At 39.5% G+C, this 22,345-nt stretch overlaps 1 protein-coding gene across 12 annotated transcripts in view; it reads left to right on the top strand.

Annotated features, from left to right (window-relative positions):
• The window catches only part of TRPS1 (transcriptional repressor GATA binding 1), a 269,041-nt gene that overhangs the window by 28,282 nt on the left and 218,414 nt on the right, over positions 1-22,345 (top strand). For 5 of the 12 annotated variants that reach the window (XM_087931640.1, XM_026703579.2, XM_026703580.2 and 2 more), the window contains exon 2: positions 20,248-20,333. The exons of the other annotated variants lie outside the window; for them this stretch is intronic. The gene's annotated coding sequence lies outside the window, so the exon portion shown is untranslated. The remainder of the gene's footprint in view (positions 1-20,247; positions 20,334-22,345) is intronic. 12 annotated transcript variants of the gene reach the window in all.

Here is a 22,345-nt window from a genome sequence, read left to right as displayed (position 1 = left end):
TCATATACAATAGTAGCTAATAACATTTCAGAGCCTTGTAAAACACTGAGCTAAGCTTATTTGATCTATACTGGGCATTAATTTATCTCTTACTAATTTTTGGTAATCCTGTAGTTTCTTCAACACTTGGAAAGTGACTCACTGCCTCAGGTAAATGTCTGAACAGAGTTTCTCACATGTCTAGATAAATATCATACAGATGGCTTCTTCCTTAAGTATTTACTATTGGAAATTATGCTACTGTTCACAGGGAGGGTAAAATTCAGGGGGAGCCTGTTGTATGAGTCGAAAATCAAAGGTTACAATTTTTGAGTAATATCCAAACTTAGGTTATGGTGGATCTGACTACAAAGGTTTTTGGAATAAAGGTGGATATTTCAATTTACTTGTTGCATAATATTCTTAGTATTAGAACCCTGGATTGACCAGTGAAACCTGTTAGATGTTGTGATGACTACTAGCTTTAGTGGCTTTCAAAAGAGATTAGGTTAATTCAGAGAGGATAAGTATTAAAGGGATTTAAAACCATGGTGGTTTTAAACAGACCTGACCACCGAAAGCAGAAATTAAGAATGAGTTGTCAGGAAGGATTCTCATGATCAAGCATCTTCTTTTACATTAGTACTCAACTAAACCTTGATTTTTGGAACTGTGTTTCCTTCTAGCTTGGATTAGTTAACAAACCAGAATCTAAAACCTGATCCTGATAATTGATTATTTTACCTGCATTGGATTCAAATAACCCACTGTTCTCTTGAGTTAATTACTAATTACTATGGTTTTGGTAATTTCTGCATCTCTAGACCGGGAAGTTGAAAATCCAAAGCCGAATTTGGGGGTGGGGGAACATTGGGTTTGGTTTTTTTTCTGGATTGATTGATATAAGGTTGTGAATAGCTGGTGGGTTAGACAGGTTTTCTGAAATATATTCAGAAGTCTTCTATCTTAGGGGTCCTGAATACTTCAGAGCCTGTTTAGAAAAATGGACTCACAATAGAGCACCTCTCTGTTTTTAACAAAAGCCACCACTTCTTTTCCAAAGACTTCATGTAGCAGGCCGGTATTTATATAAGTTCATTTATTTAGGTGAATTACCTTGTGGTAGAATAAGTGGCTAATACATTTTTACAAATAAATAAATTTCTGAAGGCATGCATAGCCTTACTCCTCACTGCCCTCTTATAGAGACAGGAGACAATTGAGGTAGCTTCAGGATATCCTGTTACTTAGTCCTATGTTTAATGCTTGTTTATAGTTTTGCTTTGGATAAGGAAGATTCAGAACAAATTTTGAGTTAGGTTGGTAATTCCTTTATTGGTTTTTGTGGGCTGGGACTTCCTGGATATCAGCTTATTTTAACTTTTCTCTAATGGTTTTCCCTCCTGTGCAGTGTGGCTGTTGGTTATTGTGTACTTTCTATATACATTTGAAAGTGTAGAAAGCCCTTTTATGCTTGGTATCCTGTAAACACATCTAGTGTATAATAAGTCCCTTTTTTATAAATACATTTAGCCCGCTTCTACCATTAACCTCCTCCACAAATATGTATGGAGACATACTTTTGGTTTATAAATGTGGGGAGAAATGAGGGTGGAAAGACTGTGGTAATTTTGAAAAAAAAGTTATATAGTCTTTCTTCTCTATACATTACCGTCCTTGAGTAGTTATTGTTTAATGTAATCTGAAAAGGGAAAGGGAAAAGGGAAGGGGGGGAGGATCTGAAGGAATCTGTAGACTAAATAAAGAATGTGTTTTATAGAAATTGCGGCCCTGTTGAAGAGGCTGGTAGTTGCCATCTGGTTGATGTTTATTAACGAAACATCAGTTTTCTTGGCTGCTAAATATGTTTGATGCCCTTTTCATTGCAAGATTGAGGAACTAATAAACACATGTCAGTTTAGTTTGTTAGCTCCTCTGGGCCTGGGGCCTGCTCTTTTTGTATTTCAGCTATTCCCTAAAGTATCATGTGTCTCCATTCATATGTAAGTTGCCCTTGACCTATCTTCCTTTTTCTTCCACTTCACTCTGTCTTCTAAATTAATCTTACAGATCTCCCTGTTCTGAGAGCTTTGGGCTTGCTTTATACTAGGAGCTTGCTAACTGTCCAAAAATATTTAAAACACAGGCAAATAAAACATCAATAAAGAAACATTTTTTAAAAAAGTTGTATAATCACAGATGTTGTAAAACAGAACTGATTTATTCATTAAAAACTTTTATCTTTCCTTTTCATGTTATCAAGATGATAACACTCCTAACTAGTTTGGTGGCAAGGCTCCCTGGCTGAAGGCCCAACGAAAATTATACGTCTGAATGGAGATTTGTTTTATCCAATACACCGCACAGGTACTATATTGTGACCTGCCACTCCCTCTCTTTTTTAATTAAATGTGAAACCACTTTTGGTCATGCTTTATACTTCATCAGAAGCCTAATTATGATTACATCTAAAGGGCGGAAGGAAATCACAGTATTTTAATATTCATTTTACTGATTTTGCAGTTTGCGGTACAATTAAGAGTTCAAAGCTTTTGTGTCTTGATGGTCATAGGAATAAAAAAGTTGTGCTTGAGTCCAGCTCAACTCTACATCATTGTAGTTTTCTTTATGGAAATAGTTTCTTATTCCTGTCTTCTCAAGATTTTTCTAACTTTCAGATCTATGCTAAACTCTGTTATTCACTCTTCTAAAAATTAACCCAACTCAATCCTGCTTAGCTTGAGTCCAGCCAAAATTTCAGAGCTGTTCAAATTATATTCTCTTCACTGGATAGAAATTTCTGAGCACTAGTATTCCATGTTTCAAAACATACCAACTTGGAAGGAAAATGAAGGGAGTATTAAGAATATCTTGTTGCATCCCTGTATCATGTATTACTTAGAAGTGTGTGAAGATTTCTGCAATATTGGGATCTGAATTTGGACTTTTAGACAAAGCTTTGCATTGATTTAAAAGTACTCAATTTAGAGTGACATGGACAATTAGAATTGAGAATGCTGAAATCACTAGCTTGAAATTCTTCCTTTGTTTACAGGGATGAGGGCAAACTACATGCTCAATTTTGTTTTACTGAAAAGTTTTATGTAGCTTTACAGTAGCATATGCCTTAGTAAAAGGTAAATATTGAAGAGGGTTGTGATGATTTGCAAACCATTGCATGATTTGCAAATGTCTCACATCTTTATTTTTGCTCTCTTCTCATATTCTTTTACCAACCTCAGGGTTCTTTCCTAAAATGTGTGGCAATATGTCAGTGAAGATTCCCAGTCATTCAAGTAGAGTTGTCTGGAAGTTGAGTCATGGCAACTGGAGTTCTTGTCTGAAAAAGCTACTTGGATAAGCATGAAACATTTCAAGTCAACAAGAAAAATTCAGATCTTTATGTGTAGCATTACTCTGTTATTAATTAAAACAGCTCATCTATTTTTTTTTTTTGGTTTCTATAAAGCCTAAAGCAAAGTACAACTTTATAAATGCTACTCTTAATTAGTGAATTCTAACTTAGAGGAATACATTATTTTCAGGATCGTGAAGAAAGTTAAATAAAATTGGATTTTATTTATTTATTTATTTATTTGCCACCCATTTTGTAATGAAACAACTCTGAATGGCTTACAGCATAAAACATTAAAATTGTAACATATCTCTAAACTAATAAAAGTTAAAGTTGTGATATAGATAAAACCATAATTAACAGATGAAGAGAGATGGAATTGGAGGAGGGGGGAGGTAGGATTACCTCTTAATTCATCAACCACCTGATGCACATCAAGGCCCCAAACCAAATGGTTAGAGCTAGGTTTTCAAGGTCCTGTGGAAGGTCAGGAGGGTGGGAACCAATTTCACTTCAGGGGGTCAGATGTTCCAAAAGGCTGGAGCCACAGCAGACAAGGCCCTTCTCCTGGACTCTACCAGATGAAATCCCTTGACTGACAGGGACCACTGCATGCCTCCTCAAAACAGCTGAGAAATTCTCTATTTTTTGTCTAAACCAGGTCTCCCCAACTATTTTCAAAGCAGTTGCAATCCTACTAAAGATACATTTAACTGATTTGTTATTATGTATTATGTAGACCAGCAATCGTCAACTGGTGGGCCATGGAAAATTTTTGATGGGCCACAGAAGAAATGGCCCCCAAAAGCAATTAATCTGGGCCGTGCAGTTCTTGTGCCTCTCAGCTCTCCGAGGGACCCCGGAGTCAGGCCCCTGAGATGCACACGCCAACCAGCTCCTACACCTGCTGGTGACAGCAACAGCAGTCTCCTACTCCAGCGCCCACTATCAGCTCTTCCTCACTAGTTCCCTAGCTCTCTTTCCTCCGCCCCTCCCATGTGCAGGCAGGAAAGGAAAGGGAGACGGAACCGTGTACAGGTCTCCCCTTTTCCAGCCCTTGCTGCCTCTCCCAACATCAAAGCCTCGGAAACTCAGGCAAAGCCTCCTCAGTGGTAGAGTCCTGAGTTGCCTTAGCATGCTTGGTTAGTTAAGAATCGCCCTACCCAGAGAAGAAAGTGGTGCTGGAGGAGGAGGAGGCAGTAGTGGAGAAGCAAGAAACTCAGGGCGCTACTGTGGTGGCTTTGAGTTTCCAAGGCTTTGATGTCGGGAGAGGCAGCAAGGGCTGGAAAAAGGGAGAGCTGTGCACGGGTCCGTCTCACTTTCCTTTCCTGCCTGCACGTGGGTGTGGCGGAGAGGAAAGAGAGAGCTGGGAGCAATTCAAAGCCAGAAAACTAATGGGGAGAGCTGACAGTGGGGGCTGGGGGGAGGGGACTGTTGCCGCTGCCGCTGGGTGTGTGATCGTGCATCTCAGGGACCTGAGCCAGGAGGCACGGGAACTGCAAGTGGGAACCTTTGATGATTTCGAAGAACTCCTGGAACACGGTAGATCGGCGTTTTGTAGGTCTCAGTGAAAGAGTGAGCTTTATTTCGTCTCCTTTTCTCCCCTGGTAATGCGAGAGATGCTTTCTCCCCCCCACTCCCAAATAATCACTGGCTGTGGCTGGGTTTGGCAGCAAAGTGCTAAAGCGAACAAAGTGCCCCCAGGGACGCCCTTTCCTTGCCTTGATGCTGGAGGAGCCCGCCCCCCAGCTTTTCCTTGGCTGCAGATCTGAGCCTCTCAATCCTCCACCTGGGATCTGAAAGGAGCTCCCACTTTCTCTCCCTCCCCTCCCCCAATTAATCACCAAGAGCGGCAGTCCTTCTGCAGGCAGATGCCTGCTGAGAAGCCCCTGGAGTGGAAGCCAAGGGATGCTGCCCGCCAAGGAGAGCAAAGCCTCCTTTCTGCCTCTGCTTCTCCCAGCGGCAGTTGCCCTGAGGCCCCTCAGCTCAGACACACACACACACACACACACACCGCCTGCTCTTCTGTCTCTTTGGAAGGTGCCAGGTGGGGGGAGGCTTCCAGCCCGGAACATTTTATTTTGTTATCATTAAGCATTTACATTTTTTGTTATAATTAAATAACTGTGTGTGTGTGTGTGGGTATCATGTATGTTTGTGTGTTTATGTATACATATGTATATGTATGTGTGTGTATATATATATATATGTATAATTTATATTTAACATAAAAAATTATATTAAATATATTAGCTTTTTAAAAAAAATCGTAATAGTGGTCCTCGGGATTTAGAAGTATGAGTTTGGTGGTCCCTAAGATCCAAAAGGTTGGCGACCCCTGATGTAGACCATTGGCATTAATGCATTTTATATGCAGGATTGAAAAATGTAGTAGGACAATGCTATATCTTACCGCTGGTCTATTTATGGTTCCAAACAGATGGGAGATGTTTCTAAATGTGTATACAAAGTATACAAAGTAATAAGCTTATAAATCTGTGGGGGGGAGAACTGCACTACAGGGAGTCATTGACCTTACGACCACAACTGAGCCCAAAATTTCTGTTGTTCAGTGAGATATTTCTTAAGTGAGTTTTGCCCCATTTTGCAACTTTTCTTGCCACAATTGTTAAGTGAATCACTACAACTGATAAATTAGTAACCTGGTTGTTAAGTGAATCTGGTTTCCCCATGTACTTTGCTTGACAGAAGTTCTCAAAAGGGGATCACATGACTTCAGGACACAGCAATGGTCAAAAACATGAGTCAGTTGCCAAGCATCTGAAATTTGATCACATGATCATGGGCTGCAAATTCATAACCGTAAAAAAGGTCATAAGTCACATTTTTCAGTGACCTTATAGCTTTGAACGGTCAATTAAACTGTTGTAAGTCATGGACTATCTATCTAACTTTGCCCTGATATGTATATTTTCTATATGCAGGGAGTTTTTAGAAATACGATATTCATCTATAGTCCAGAATAGAACAGCCAAAAAATTGTCCTTGACTCACTTCACTATTAACTAGAACGTAACATAGAATTTAATAACTGGCTTGTGGCTTGTTTGTTTTCTTTTCATTCTTTGCTGCACTTACCCCTTGGCTTGCATAGTGGTGATGCTGCCCAGTTATCTTTTTATACTGCACTTCTAGATAGAGAAGATCTTTGAAAGTTGATGGAACCAAGGAGTGTCTCCATATCTCCTTCTGCATAAAAACCCCCAAGGACATGGGTATCTAAAGATGCTTGGCATCTTACTCCTATGTATGACCATTGCAGTGTCCTGGGGTCATGGGATCACCTTTTTCAACCTTCTGACAAGCAAAGTCAATGGAGAAGTCAGATTCACTTAACAACTGGATTACCAATGGAACAACTGAAGTGATTCACTTAGCTGTGGCAAGAAAGGTCGTAAAATGGAGCAAAATTCAGTTATATGTCTCATTTAACAACAGAAATTTTGGGCTGAATTGTGGTCGTAAGTCAAGGACCTGTACTCTAAAGGTGCTCAGCTTCTTTAAACGTTCCTCTCACACGTGCTAGTCCTTTCCGGCTCTAGGGGGCGGTGCTCATCTCCGTTACAAAGCCGAAGAGCCAGCGCTGTCCAAAGATGTCTCTGTGATCATATGGCTGGCATGACTAAACGCCGAGGGTGCACGGAACACTGTTACCTTCCTACCAAAGTGGTCCCTAATTTTCTACTTAAATTTTTACATGCTTTCAAACTGCTAGTTTGGCAGAAGCTGGGACAAGTAATGGGAGCTCACTAGGGATTCGAACTGCTGAACTGATTGACAAGTCTTAGTCACTGAGCCACTGCGTCCCTCAGCTTCTTTAGTTAGAGGTATATCAGAGCAAACCATGAAAATATATATATATGAACACACAAGTGTATACTCCAACTCAGTTATATCTTAAATATCATATCAAAAGCCAAAGGATCCACTGGCTGATCAAAGACCGAAGAAAGATAAAGAGAGAAAAGCAGTTTTTCATTCTTTACTTTGATCCCCTTAGTAATAGCAGTTTCTCCATTACCGGGCATTATTTATTTTTTTCCTAAGCAAAGGAAGTTGAACTTCAGTTATGTGAAGAGAGACAGCTCTCCTGCTTTCTTTTCTGGTTCTGTTTTGTTGATCTGGGGAAGCCCTCCTTTTGCACAGAAGCCCTTTTGTCTCTCTGGCTCTCTCTTTTTCCCCCCCAGCCAATTTAATAATAAAAAAAGGCATGTGCCTTTTCATTTTTAGATAACTGTTATCTCTTATAAAAGTCTACATGAGAATAAGTAATTGACTGCACTTGGCTCTAGTACAGTAGAAGGAAGTTGTTTGATCAGTCAATGCTTTTGTACCACTCTTAGAGGGAAAATTATGGGATGATACAGGGACATGTTGAAGTTAAGCCTTTTCTTTCTTTCTCTCCCTCCCATCATATTTACCCTCCTTGGTGGGTCCTTTGAAATTCTGCAGAAGTTTGGAAGGGAAATTTCAGGATGCCACCTCTATTTTAGAGCTATAGCTAAGAACATTTGCTTGGCTTGTTGTATTTGCATGTATTGTCCTTTATCTGAGTTTTAAATCCATTTCCTGAATCCATATAAATCCAACTGTTAGCCAACTATCAGCAGACTGAATCCATATTATAAATCCATGTGTAGTTGATTTGGTGGGTTGCTTTGCAATCAGGCAAGTAATTTTATCTGTAATAAATGTGGAAAATGATCCCATTTTAGTGATTTCCTTCTCAAGCATGTCAAGGCTTGTAGATCATTTATCTTTGCCAGTTTGGCTCGAATTCTCTGGGTTTGCAGATTTTTTGTCTTTTCAGTTTCATTTCGGATTTGAAACAAGATTTTGCTTTGTGATCTGCATACAGATAAGGCTTGCTTGTATTCACATGAATATTTAAGCTTGGTGAAGCTTTAATGTGTGCTTATCTGCAGCTGAGGTCACTTGTGATTCAGGAAACACTGAAGTGCTATTTTACCTTCTCATTCTTTATTTTACTCTCAGAATGTGCTCCTCCCTTTTCTGTCTTTCTATTAGGGACCTGGTAATATAATCCCAATCTATTTAGTTATAAACTATTCCCAGTGGCTTCAAGGGGCAAAGCAGATTGTCCCTAGTTCATCCACTGGAAGCTGCAAATAGAACAGAATAAGTCTCACATCTGAAATACATAACCTGGTAAACCTATACTAAGATTTAGATTAATTTAGCCCAGTGTTTTTCAAACTTGGCAGTTTTAAGATCTCCGAATTCTCCAGTGTGGATCTCTGGTTAAGGAAGACTTCTTATTCTTGTTTAAAAAAAATATTTCCAATATGTACTACCAAACAAGAATGAGTAGCTGTCTGATTCAGTGATGTAGTTCACAATATTATTTTTAAGTGTAAGGTTCTTGCTTAGTTTGGACTCAATAAATGAATCCAATTGTTGTGACTTATTTAACCAGTTATGGTTGAAGCACATGACCCAGCTGATATAAAGCCAGTTTCTCTTCATCAATTGGATGTGTGTTCTTTGGTATGATATCCAGCATAGTAGTCTAAGTAAGTTTGAATAAGTTTATTTTATACATTTCCTATTTGGTATTATTTTTAACTTTATAATGTGCAAGCCACATCCTAAATTATTGGGTGTAAATGAAAGCACCTGTTTTGATTTATGCATGCATATTATTTTGAGTATTGTATTCAGAAGTGGATGGGTTTTTTTTAGAACAATCAGTCATGCTTTAAAGAAACCTATAGTTAAATACAGAGTTTCTTAAACTTGGCAAATTTAACATATGTGGACTTCAACTTCCAGAATTCTTGAGCCACTTGTTAAGGTTGAGAATTCCTCAAATTACCTTCTAAAATTCTTCCTTGAACATGGGTCTCTACTAAGTCCTTCTAAAGTTTCTTCTTAAAATGGTGTTGGCTAAAATTCTTCTTGATCCTCTGATTAAGTCAGATTCTAAAATAATGTTTCTTTTCCCAAGAGAAATGTCAGTGGAGAAATAACTAGTTATAAAAAACAGTTGAAATGTTTCTTTAGTGGAAAGAAATGGATTGGAATCAGTGCAAAAATCAAAAAGCATACAGATGCACAAATGAATACAAACCTTTTTTGGTTAAGTAGCAAAATCAAGAAAATGATTTGATGATAGATTTGTAGCATGAGCTCTTGTGGCCTAACGTCCCTTTTGTAATAAGCAGAACTATACAGTTAGCCAGGGAATGGCGATACAACTTTGCACTTATGATTGATTAATCTAAATTATTAATGAATCAAAAGTATTCTTCAATGACAAATACATATAACTTTTTGCTATTGTGCACAAAAGTTTTGATATTTGCTTTGCAATGATGGAACATAGTTTGATTTATTTACATATTTATATGTTTCTAATTTTCTAATAGTCAAATAAGCCCTGGAAGCTTGATTTTCAAATATGCAAATATAGTAAATATAGTATATACAGTATATATAGCAGCCATTATATATATTTTTTCTCTTACTGGCCTGCAAAAATTAGTGAAAAGTTGTAATTTTGTACTGGGTATCAAATATTTGGCTCAGAAGATGCTGGACCTGTCGGCTCGGCAGACAGCAGCCCACGTTCAAGACCTGAGCATCATGCAAAGGAGTGAGTACCCATCCTGACTCAATCTCCTGCCAACCTAGCAATTCAAAAGCATGCAAATGCAAGTAGATAAATACATACCACATTGGTGGGAAGGTAACAGCATTTCATGACATCATACTGGCCACATGTCCATGGATTTATTTTCGGAGAGCGCTGGCTCAATGGCCTTAAAATGGAGATGAGCACTGCCACCTATAGTTAGTAACAAGTAGTGGAATAAAATCCGCAGGAACTTGTATCAAATATTTATTTCTTCCATTCTTCGTTAGTGCACTTAATTTTTGTATTGAGTAGAGAATAGAGTTGGATCATAGTAGCCCTTATCTGCAACTACTCATTTGCCTGGATAAAATTCTAGATGTCTGAACCTATGAGATTCTGTGATAATCTGAATCTGATATAATACAACTTGAATTCAGAAGAACTAGAGTTCATTGCTACATATTACTTGTCATGACAAAACTAAGTGGTAAAAAATGAGGAAATAGTGATAAGGTTTTGTCAAGATATGTTTTGTTGGTACAGGGCTGACTGGATGGAGCTATAAATTGAGATGGGCAGCTTTCAGTAGGTTCAAGCCTATTATGAAGTTCAGTTGCATGAGGCAAAATATTCCTCAGACGCTTGTGAAATTAGTTTTGAATTGAGGTTATTAAGGCTTTCATCATCGGTGCATTTTGCTATAGAGCTCAGGAAATATGTGAGGGTAGACCATTGTTGTCCTGATCGTCTCAGCATATAATTGTTGTCTTACCACGAATCAGCAGTTACAAATTGGAAAATGCTTAGTAAGGACAGTCCCTGGCAGGCAGTCTGACAGTATTTTGGTATATTGCACAGAATGATTTAAGGCTGGACAGAACTGGTGAGTTAATTCTAAAAGTTACATGTTCTTAATGTTCTATAGGCAACCTATAATTTGAACAGAAGACATGTCAGCATCATAATGGTTGGTCCTTGATAAGTATTATAGTTAAAATTGCAATAATTGCAAATTGTAAAATAGCTTATTTTTCATTTGTATAAGAGGCGGGTTGAAAATGTTAGCACCCAGAGAGAGTATTGAAGGGGTAAGAAAAATGTCCCATTTTACAAAATGAGGAGTTGATGAGAACTGGGAAAAAAACCTCTGACGGTTTGGATATCATGAAAAATATAGAAAAAGTCTAGGTCTCAGGGCTTTGTGTGTCTGCCCAAAAGGTTTAGGGGCTGTCCTTAGAGATCAATTTTGGGAAAAAGGTTTTTTTCTTTCATTCCATGTACTTACCAAATTGCAATGTAAGAGATCATCGCGAAGAAGGTCTGTTGATGTGGTCACTAAGATTTTACACCAACAAGATGGCTTATAATCAGCGTGTGACAAAAGGAGAACTGATGTCTGATCTATAAACATAACAATTTTTTAAAAATATGATTTAATACAATTAATTATGGTTGATTACATTTTGTTTTGTATGTTTTCCTACCTATTATTATTTGGAATGTTGGCCTTACTTGACTGTCAAAGGCTAAATGCAGCTCTAAGTCCAGAAAGGAATATGTATCCTGGTATTAATAGTAGTACGTTGTGTCTGAGAATTGAATGAATGAATGAATAAATGAAAAACATGTATTTCTTTTTTCTTTGTGTAATTGCTGAGTAGATACTATTGAGATTTTTGTTTCTTTTACAGTATACCTCAAGAATATAGTAGGCAGGTAAGAACACAATTCCCTAATTTTTAATATGAAGATTTCAGGTATCTAACGTTGAGGTTTTAGCCATTTTAGAGTCCAAAGCTTGACATGATGGGTTTTCTGTTTGCTGTTTGTTGGATATGTTGAAATACTTCTTTATTTTAATGATATGGTGACATGCTCGTTTATAAATTCTAAAAAAAGGTATTAAAGCTATTGTTCCATATTGACAGCTGTCTGGTATTTGCCAGATAGCGTCCTTTGTGGAAAGTGTGGAAGATGCTGTTGGTCTTACAAGATTTATTGAAGCTACATATTTTCATGTGCGCATACCTAGGATCATCTGTATATAGCGAAGTGCATAACTTTTCCCTCCTTGTTTTTAGGGTTAGATACCACTCTTCCTTCCAGTGATATTAGTGAGGCACCCGCTTTTCAAAATAAGCTAGTTAAATTCAATTATAATTACATTAAATTTAGTAATTAAATCATTTGCCATATTACAGTTTGCAGTTTGATTACTATATTTTGAAACGATCTGAAGGTTTCTTCCTCGGTTTCTGTAGGTGGCATCTGGACCTGGAATCTTATCTTCAAATGTGTCCGGCAGGAATATCCCAATTTTTTCCTCTTAGGACTAACAAAGCGGTCTTCTTTTCCTCTGCTCTTTTATTGCTTTGGTATCTCTCCAAGATGAATAATTTGCAGACCTATTGCCTGTAGTTATTCTTACTTTATGTATCTAAATCCATAAAAAGACATGCTGATAGTAATAGTCTTGATATATTAGATAACCAATTCACTGATAACACACTGATTCCACAAGAGCTGATCTTCGTAACTATGGAAATCCATTATTTCACACTTAATTTAAAAGATAGAAATTTTGGAAATCAGTGTCTAAACATTACCAAGGCACTTACTTTGCATAAGTTTTGAAATTGAGTTACGTGGTTTACAGCCCAATTTGTGCCTCCCCTGGTATTGCTCAATTGAAATTTTCATTGCTCTCAGTTGGCATGGTCAGTATTGTGGGAGGCTAGCAACTGTGGTTCCACAACATTGGGAGAATGTACTCAAATCCACATGCATTGTAAGCCATAATAGTTTCACACTTTGGTTAGTCAGAGTGGTAGGTGGAATGAGTGAAATAGCATCTGTACTTGATTTTCTTCCTTACATAGCTAAGAACAGTTAATAAAAACATAAGAAAAGGTTATTTAGATTGGAAGATCAGGTTAAACGAGGAAAAAATAGACGTTTATTTCTCACAGCTTACTTGTAGTTCAGTTTCCCCCCTTTTATCTCAAACTATCCTGGTACTACCACTTTTTTAAAAAAAAATTGAATAGTTGAGAGAATGTTATATTTTTGAGATAGAATATATAGGTAGTTTTCACTTGGAACTTTGGTGATGCAGTGGTTAGAATGCAATATCGCAGGCTAATTCAACTCACTTCCAGGGAGTTTGATCTTCACCAGCTTAAGGTTGACTCAGGCTTCCATTCTTCCAAGGTGGTAAAATGAGGGCCCAGTTTTTGTAGGCAATATGCTGATTTTGTAAACAATTTAGAGTATTATAAAGCATTATGAGGCATTATATAAGTCTAACTGCTAGTGCTTGGTGCTACTGCTATTTGAAGACTGCTTTGCTTAGTGATGCTTCAAAGTTATGACAGCGCTAAAACATGACTTTATGATCAGTCCTTGCACTTATGACCATTAGTGTCTTGTTCACAGGATTGAGATTCAGGTACCTTTGCAGTAGATGGGTGTTCAGACTGTCACAGTCTTCTGAGGTAATGATATCCCTTTGTGTACTTCACAGCTAGTTTCAGACAATAGAGAATCTGGCAATAAAATAGCAAATTGTGTTCACGTGATGTCTCACTTAATGACCATGGGAAGTTAAGTGGTTACCTGAGATGACAATGTGATGTTGTGCTTAATCACATTGCTTAAGATGGAGTTGTTGTTAAAATGAGGTCTGTATAATTTTTCTTTTACTCTGATTAGTTTACACTGGCAACTTTTCATTTATCATTCAGTTTTCATGACATAAATCAAATAAAAAATATATAGGGGACAAAATTTTAAATTGTTGACTCTGTGCGTGCATATATGTGTGCACATGCATACATCTGTATAATCTAGCCAACTGAACACTAAAGAAAATCACAGGAAGGTCATAATAATAGTTCTCCACTCAGATTTATTTATTATATATGCAGTCTGCCTTTTTCTGAGAGGTTAAGCTGACATAGTCATCCCATCTGTCATCATTGTCCCAGAGATCTTATGAGATAGACAAGGATGAAAAAACAAATTCCTAACTGAGCTTCCAGGCTATGCTTGTACCTGAACCAGACTCCCCAACCCTAGTTTATCTTCTTAACCATAATGAATGCCACATAATTAATCTTCAGCAGAAGTCTGCATGCTTTAAAAATGAATGAAAACAAGTATTCAGACCTACAGTGAACATAATCACTCTCTGTGGTTTATTGGAATGGCTGTCTATTTCAGGTTTCCAAAAAAAAAAAAGTATCTGGAAAAAAAATATGCAACTACTTTATCGGGACAATTCATTAATGGGACTCTTAAAGCAATTGCAGTTTTTTTAAAAGGTTCACATGTAAATCTAAATATTGGGCTGGTTTACAAACAAGAGAGTGAGGGGCTAAATTTCACTTCTTTCAAATGTGGTTGAAGCTTATACAACTCTTTAAAAGTTCTAAGGTATACTTGTTTTGGTAGATAACATGACATACAGCCATCATGACTAGTACCTATTGATCCTTATATTCAATTAATTAACTTAATCCCTTTTGAAAGGAATGTGATTTTACAGGCATTGTTAATATTTGTGACAGCAAATTCCATAGCTTACCAAGGCATTCAGTTCAGTAGAGCTGTGCTGAAGACTTCTTTTATCTCCCCTTCCATTCTTTCCATTTAGTTTTTTGGAAAATGTATGGCTTTTCAGTTACAAAACTGTGTTCACAACACAATTTTTGATGATACTCTCATAGACTGACTTCAGAAAGTAAAATCAACAAGCAGTAAACAGAGTGGTGTGCACTAATCTATGTTGGTTTGAATCAAAGCATTGTGTCATTAATAGTTTTATCTTGGAGTCATTCTTTAATCATCCCTGGCATAGAATTTCCCTTTCTCCCATGAGCTGTTCAGAGCATCCAGAAGTGGGAGGTGCTTCAGTCTCCTCTGGAAAGGCTGGGCTTAAAACCCCTAAGGACTACTACTCCTAATAATAACAATAATAACAACACTATACAATAACAACAACAACAATAATAAAAAATAACAAATAATAACGATAATAACAACAATAATAATAAAAGGATGACCAGGATGTTCCCATGGAGGTGGGGTTGATCCATCAGATGGACTTGGGGTTGTCAGAGGCTGACCCACAAGAACGAGGAATGTCGGATGACGAAGGCGTCATTCCGGACCAACGTACCTTTTCTGCCCTTTTTCGTCCACACCTCTTTAAATCTTTACTGTTCAAAGCAAAGAACACTGGTAAACTAGGCACATCAAGCCCTCATCCATTGTCAACAGGGTCTCAGGACAAATCCGAGGATCTAATATTCTCACAACCAGCTAATGAGGCAGAAACTATTACTGTCCCTCATATGTTTGCTGAATTAGTACAAAATCAATGGGCATCAGCAGCAGCCTACCCAGCCCCAACAGGGTACGATACATGATATTATAATTTGGCACCAGAGTTTTCAAATTTTCTCAAAACGCCGGAGGTGGATGAGCCCATTGTGGCACTGGCTTCTTCAATCTTTCCCAACAAGGCCAATGAAGCCCTGAGACCGGAGGAAAAGAGAGCAGAGTTGGCACTCTGTAGGGTGCATGTTTCTGATGCCTGGGCCATTAGGGCAGCTACAGCTGCGTCCTTTTTTACACGGTCCTCCCGACGATGGCTGTTCCACTTGAGGGATATATTGCCGGCGTCAAATGTCAGAGCCCACCAGGACATTGCTAAGATTATTGCAGCGGCAGAATTCTCCGCCGATGCCGCATTTAATGCAGTCAAATTCTCGTCTAGAGCCATAGCATCTCACGAATCAGCACGGAGACTGCTATGGCTCAGACGTTGGCAGGCAGATACCAAGCATAAATGCAAGTTGGCATCAGCCCCAATATCGGGGGATAAATTATTTGGCAGTGCCTTGGAGCCCCTGCTTATTGAGAATAGAAACAAGAAAAAAGTGCTTCCCCCCTCTTTTTTGGAGGTCTGAAAACAGAACGCCCCAGTCGTTTCGAAGGGGCTCCTTTCGGCCTTACTATCAAGGCCCATACGTTCCCAGATCGCAGAGAACATCAGGCTACAGGCCCAGTTTTAGACAGGATAGGTCGGAATCTTCTGATAGAGGTCAGCGGGGAGGCCAAAACAGAAGAAACCCCAGAGGTACCAGAGGCCAATTTTTTCATCGCCCCAAGTGAGTCCTTGACAGCAGTTCCCATTGGAGGGTGGCTAAAATTGTTTGCTGATCAATGGGACAGCTCCACCTCTGATGCGTGGGTCAGGGACTCTGTCAGGTTTGGTTTGGCGCTAGAGTTTCAATCCTTCCCCCCAACTTTTTCATTAGGAGCCCTAGATCCACGGACCCCATTAAGAAAGCGTTGATGCAGGAGGCTATCAATCATCTTCTACATATTCGGGCCATTAGAGAGGTCCCATCTGAACAACGGGGTCAAGGCTGTTACTCTCTATTGTTTGTGGTCCCAAAGAGTTTGGGGGGCTGGAGGGCAATTCTGGACCTCAAACGTCTGAACAGATCATTGGTTTATCGAAAATTCAAAATGACTACTCTCCAGTCCATTCTGCTCAGCATCAGAGAGAACGATGTCCTGACCTCTATAGATCTGACAGAGGCTTATCTACATATACCAATTAGACCTGCTCACTACAAATACCTTAGATTTTGCTTTTGTGATCAGCACTATGAATATATCGCCCTACCATTCGGTCTGGCTTCGGCCCCTAGGACTTTTACTAAGGTCCTAGCAGCTTTGGCTGCCTCCCTCGGGATCAATTCTATTCGTTTACAATGTTATCTGGATGATATTTTAATTTTGTCATCTTCCAGACATCAAGCAAATTTGGATACCAAGATTACTCTGGAGACCCTTCAAGGTCACGGCTCTTCCATAAATTGGGATAAAAGCCATTTGATCCCTTCAACTAGGTTAGTTCATTTAGGGGCAGGGGATACCGTGGAGGGCAAGGTTTTTCTCTCTTAGGACAGGTTGAATAGTATCCAGTCTTTGGCCAGAGAGATCAGAGCCTTAAAGAGGGTTTCCCTGGCAGTTTTGTCTCAACTGTTAGGGAAACTGATTTCTTGTATTTCCATTGTGCCTTGGGCTCAATTCCATTGTAGAGATGTGCAATCGTTCCTGCTACCTTTCCAGCGATCTGGAAGAGCCACTTCCAATGTCCAGATAAAGGTACCACACAATTTTCTCAGATCGCTCTGCTGGTGGTCGGAAAACACAATAAACAAGGGTTGTCCTTTCAAGGAACCTTGCAGGGCAACGATCACAACCGACGGCAGCCTGGTAGTATGCGGAGCTCACTTCCAATCCCGAACTGCACAGGGAATTTGGACTATTTCCGAACAATCAGAAAGCATTAACCTGTTGGAGCTGCGAGCAGTTCATCTGGCATTACACAATTTTCTACCTCTTTTCCAATCACACCATGTTCTGGTCTTGACAGACAATATCACAACCAAGGCTCATGTAAACAGACAGTAGAGTACCCACTCCAAACTTCTGATGCAGGAGACGGCCAGGTTGTTCAAGTGGGCCGAGGCCAATCTGCTTTCGCTCAAGGCAGAGCACATAGCAGGGGCTTTAAACACAGAAGTGGACTGGCTCAGCAGGGCCACGATAGATCAGACAGAGTGGCGCCTACACCCGTCTTTCTTCCAGGAAGCAGTGTGGAGGTTTGTGCAACTGGTGATCGATCTGTTTGCCTCTCCCCTCAACACCCAATTGCCCCGGTATATTTCAAGGTACCTGACTCAGGGGGCAGAGGCCGTCAACACCCTGCGATGTCAGTGGCTTCCTGGACTTCTATATGCGTTTCCTCCACTCCCTGTAATACACAGGTTGATCCAGAAGTTATTTGAGGAACGAGCAGAATTGATATTGGTCGCCCCTTACTGGCCCAGGCGAACGTGGTTCGCGGACTTACAGGACCTGTCGAGAGAACAACCTTGGAAAATTCCACCATTGAGGGTTTCCCTCTCGCAAGGGCCAGTACTTCACCCGGACCCACAATGGCTCAGCCTAGCCGTATGGAGGTTGAGCAGAGCCATTTAAGGACCCAACAGATTTCAGAGGATGCCATTACCACCATACAAGCATCCAGACGGTCCTCAACAAATCGTATATACAAGGCCACATGGTCCACTTTCTGTCGCTGGTGCCGGGGGTCTAAGATCGACCCAACTGCCCCATGAATAGGACAATTATTGGACTTTTTACAGGAGGGGTTGACCAAGGGCCTATCTCCAAATACTTTATGCAGATAGGTGGCGGCCTTAGCCTCGGTGATATCCTGGGGTACCTTCGTTCCATAGCGCACCATCCACATGTCCACAGCTTTCTTAAGGGTGCTGCAAACTTACGACCTCCTGTAATTCACCGCTATCCGACTTGGGAGCTCAACAAGGTGTTAACCGCACTTACAACTTGCCTGCTCGAGCCTTTAAGAACCGCTAGTCTCAAATTCCTGACATATATGGTGGTCTTCTTAATTGCGATCACATCAGCAAGGAGGATTTCCGAATTGGCAGCATTGTCGATGAGAAAGGACCTGTGCCTGTTTCATGCGGACAGAGTGGTTCTCAGATTGGATCCATCATTCAGCCCTAAAGTAAATTCAGTCTTCCACAAAGCGCAGGAGTTGGTGCTTCCAAATTTTTGTCTGAAACCATCTCATAGACTGGAGCATCAATGGCATTGACTTGACGTTCGAAGGGCATTAAGCATCTATGTAGACCGCACAGCGGCATTTTGAAAATCTGAGGCTCTATTCCTATCCTTCAACTCATCCACTTTAGGACACAAGGTGTCATCGACGACCATTGGTAGATGGTTGAGAACCACCATAGCTAAAAGTTATGAATGCCAGTCCATCTCAGTTCCTAAGGGCATTACAGCCCACTCAACAAGGAGTGCAGCAACATCAGCAGCATGGGCCATACGGGCTTCCATAGACGAAATTTGCAGAGCGGCAACTTGGGCTTCACCATCGCCCTTTGTCAGAAATTATAAAATGGATGTCTATGCCTCAGCAGACGCTTCATTTGGCAGAAGAGTCCTGCAGAGCATCCATAGAGTTTAGGAGTGGATTTCGATCCAGAGGGAGTCCCTCCCTAAGGACAGGCCAAGCTTTGGTATGTCCCACTTCTGGATGCTTTGAACAGCTCATGGGAGAAAGGGCGTTGGTACTTACCTGATACGCCCGTTCTCTGTGAGCTGTGAAGAGCATCCAGCCCTACCCATTTCTTTCCGTCTGGTGGGGTTCCGTTCTGTTCAGGGATCTAGATTAGGTGATGAGTTCCAGACTTTGGCACTCAGTCTTCGCAAAACTGGGGGACGCTGGGGAGGTGTCCCGTGGAGGAGGAGGAGCATCCCGGAGTTTTAAGCCCAGCCTTTCCAGAAGAGACTGAAGTACCCCCCACTTCTAGATGCTCTTCACAGTTCACAGAGAACGGGCGTATCAGGTAAGTACCAACGCCCTTTTTCATTGGAAATACCTCTCTACACCCTCCCCCCCTTTTTTTCTTAGTTTTCATTGAGTCATTCCTAAAACTTTAGGATTTGGATCCTGGTCAATGTGCTTTTGCTAAGATCACATTAGAATATAAATACATGGCTGGAGCAAAATAAATTGCAATGTGCAATTCAGACTTCAGACTTCCTTATGGTGATCTGTGCTTGCCATTTGAATGCCCACCCTCTCATTATGTTCTTTGCTATCACAACAGCTTGCTGTAGTAGGCCTTTATTTCAGTTTTATTTATGAGGAATAGAGCTATTAATTTGACAAAATCACAGTGAGTTGCTTCATTAGCAAATTGAGATTAATTAAAAAAAATGAGACAAATTATAATTAAAAATGAGACGCTTTTAAATAGAGTAGATCTGGGTGTGGACCTTTGATTAATTTTTAATTTACTTGTCCTGTGCAATAAGAAATGGGTGGATCAGCTTGGCTGGCTAAACCAAACTGGTCTTGTTTTGGCCAAACTATCATTGTCTGAGATCAAGTGTGTAATTTTATGCTTCTGTATGATTTGGATTTTAACTAATATGCTTGAAAATTTCCCCCTACTTATACCAGTGCCATAGAATTAGCTTGAAAATTGTGTCTAAAATGGACTGAGTATTTTTCTTTCTTTTTTCCTGCAAAAATTGTATTGCTTAGAAGTCATGTAATATAAAATTCTTTGAACCTCTGAGAAAATGATTTGGTGAAGCAGACGGTATCCAGAACCAGGTAGCCAAGTCTCTTTTTTCTTTCTTTCTTTTTCCTATCTATCCACAGGACTTAATCTGAACCAAAATTTCCTACCTGGAATTTGATTCGGTGCCAGATTACAATCCTGGAAATATTTATCACGGAGAGTTACTGTGAGTATGAACCATTTCCCCTGGCCATTCAGAAGCATCAGCTATTTCTCATTTGTTTTGTCTGAGAACAGGCATTCATTCATGTTTAGGAGTCATACCTGAGGAATATTAGCATTCATGCTTTAGCTTTAGGGATTTGAGGTAGTATTCACTACTTAACAGTTACTGCTTCTTTTTGCTTTTCATTTGGATGCCACAGATTCATCTGTATAATACAGGCGTATGTATATCTCATTTACAAGATCTTTTAGCTTGCTGTTACTTCTGTATCAGTTTAATATCTCTTGCTAGCAATTAAGATGCTGGACATATTGACTGGAAGATAGCAGTTTGACACCCAGGTACTGCATGATGGGGTGAGCTCCCATTCTTGCCTCAGCTCTTGCCAGTCTACCAGTTTGAAAGCTTGCAAATGTGAGTAGATAAATAGATACTAATTTGGTTGGAAGGTAATGCTCCATGCACCTTGGCTTTTAACTATGCTGGCCACGTGGTCACAGAAGTATCTTTAGACAGTCGTTGGCTAGGAAATGGAGATGAGCAGTGCCCCTTAGAGTTGGACACAACTGAACAGGGAAACGTTTTACCTTTTTTTTAAACTACAGTAAGCAATTCTGTTAAGTTAATTCATGATTTGCTATTCAGAGTGTTGACAGTAACAGAGATGATCATATAAAATACTACTAAGTAGGTGTTGCAAGGATGGAAGCCTAAAATATAACATTGGAGTTAGGGAAATCTGGGTGATTATTGACTAACAATTACCTGTTAAATCACTTTAGGTGGTTTTCTTTTTTGTCACTTTTAGTTATGTATTTAATTTATAAACATCCTAGAGCTGTTTTGGGGTGAGAATATGGTGAATATCTCAGAGGCCAATGAATTTGTTAGTGGACAAGATTTATTCTCATTCATTCTCTCTCTCTCTCTCTCTCTCTCTCTCTCTCTCTCTCTCTCTCTCTCTCTCTCTCTCTCTCTCTTTCTCTCTCTCTCTCTCTCTCTCTCTCTCTCTCTCTCTCTCACACACACACACACACACACACACATCTATCTATCTATCTATCTATCTATCTATCATCTATCTATCAATCATCAAGTCAGTTCCATGCAAGCAAATTGTGGTCCATGAATCCACTGAATTGGGTGGCAGAAAAAGAGGGAAGTGTCCAGTTCCATAAACATTGAGGAATACCATGCAGGCAGATGAGTTATTTGACAGAATTTAGGGAGTGTTGAATCCCTTCTCTCCATCCACAAACTGCCAGTGACGGGAAGACAAATAATCCAATCTTGAATTCATTGCCAGTATTTTAACAATCAGTTGTTGTGGCATTTATTTCTTAATTTGTTAGATTTATAGCCCTACCTATTTTATTTTCTGGGAGTTGAAGACCATTTACATGAAGCTACCAAGTTTTACTTTATTCCATAAAAATAATCCTGTGAAGTAGATTGCACTGAGAGTAAGACTGCCGCAAAGTTACTCAGTGCATTTCAGTGACTGAGCTGAATTTGAACTTCAGTCTCCTGAGTTCTAGTCCAATTAATAATCACTATACTATGCTGTCTTTCTGTGGATTGTTGGCTGCCTTGCTTGATATGCTTAGGGAGAAAGAAAGGGAAATAAAAGTGATGATACATTATTTCACAAATACCTGTTGTGTAATGCTGGTAGTAGAAATTGCAGACATTTATTTTTGGAGTTAATTGATCTATTCAAAAGTTATTAAAAGTCACTGATAATCTGTGAGTAGTTCAGGTGGATTTGTTTTTTGTTGTCTGAGAAACATGAATAACACTTGGTGTTTCGTAAATGATCAAAAATAGGAGTTTCTATAATTTGATGTTTCTGGAAATGGCTTAGAGTCATGGATAAAGTTAGCAATCATCTCATAAAGTAAGTTAAAAAACAGACAAAAATAGACTGCTTCCAATTCAGGTTTTAGGTTCTTTGATCTGTATTGGAAGAGAATTACAAGAAGAGGCATGTATAACTTTCTATCTTATATACT

Source organism: Pseudonaja textilis, chromosome 3, assembly GCF_049901715.1.
Source record: "Pseudonaja textilis isolate UNSWEBS1 chromosome 3, rPseTex1.2, whole genome shotgun sequence".
Taxonomy (NCBI): domain Eukaryota; kingdom Metazoa; phylum Chordata; class Lepidosauria; order Squamata; family Elapidae; genus Pseudonaja; species Pseudonaja textilis.
This window is presented reverse-complemented; position numbering and strand designations above follow the sequence as displayed.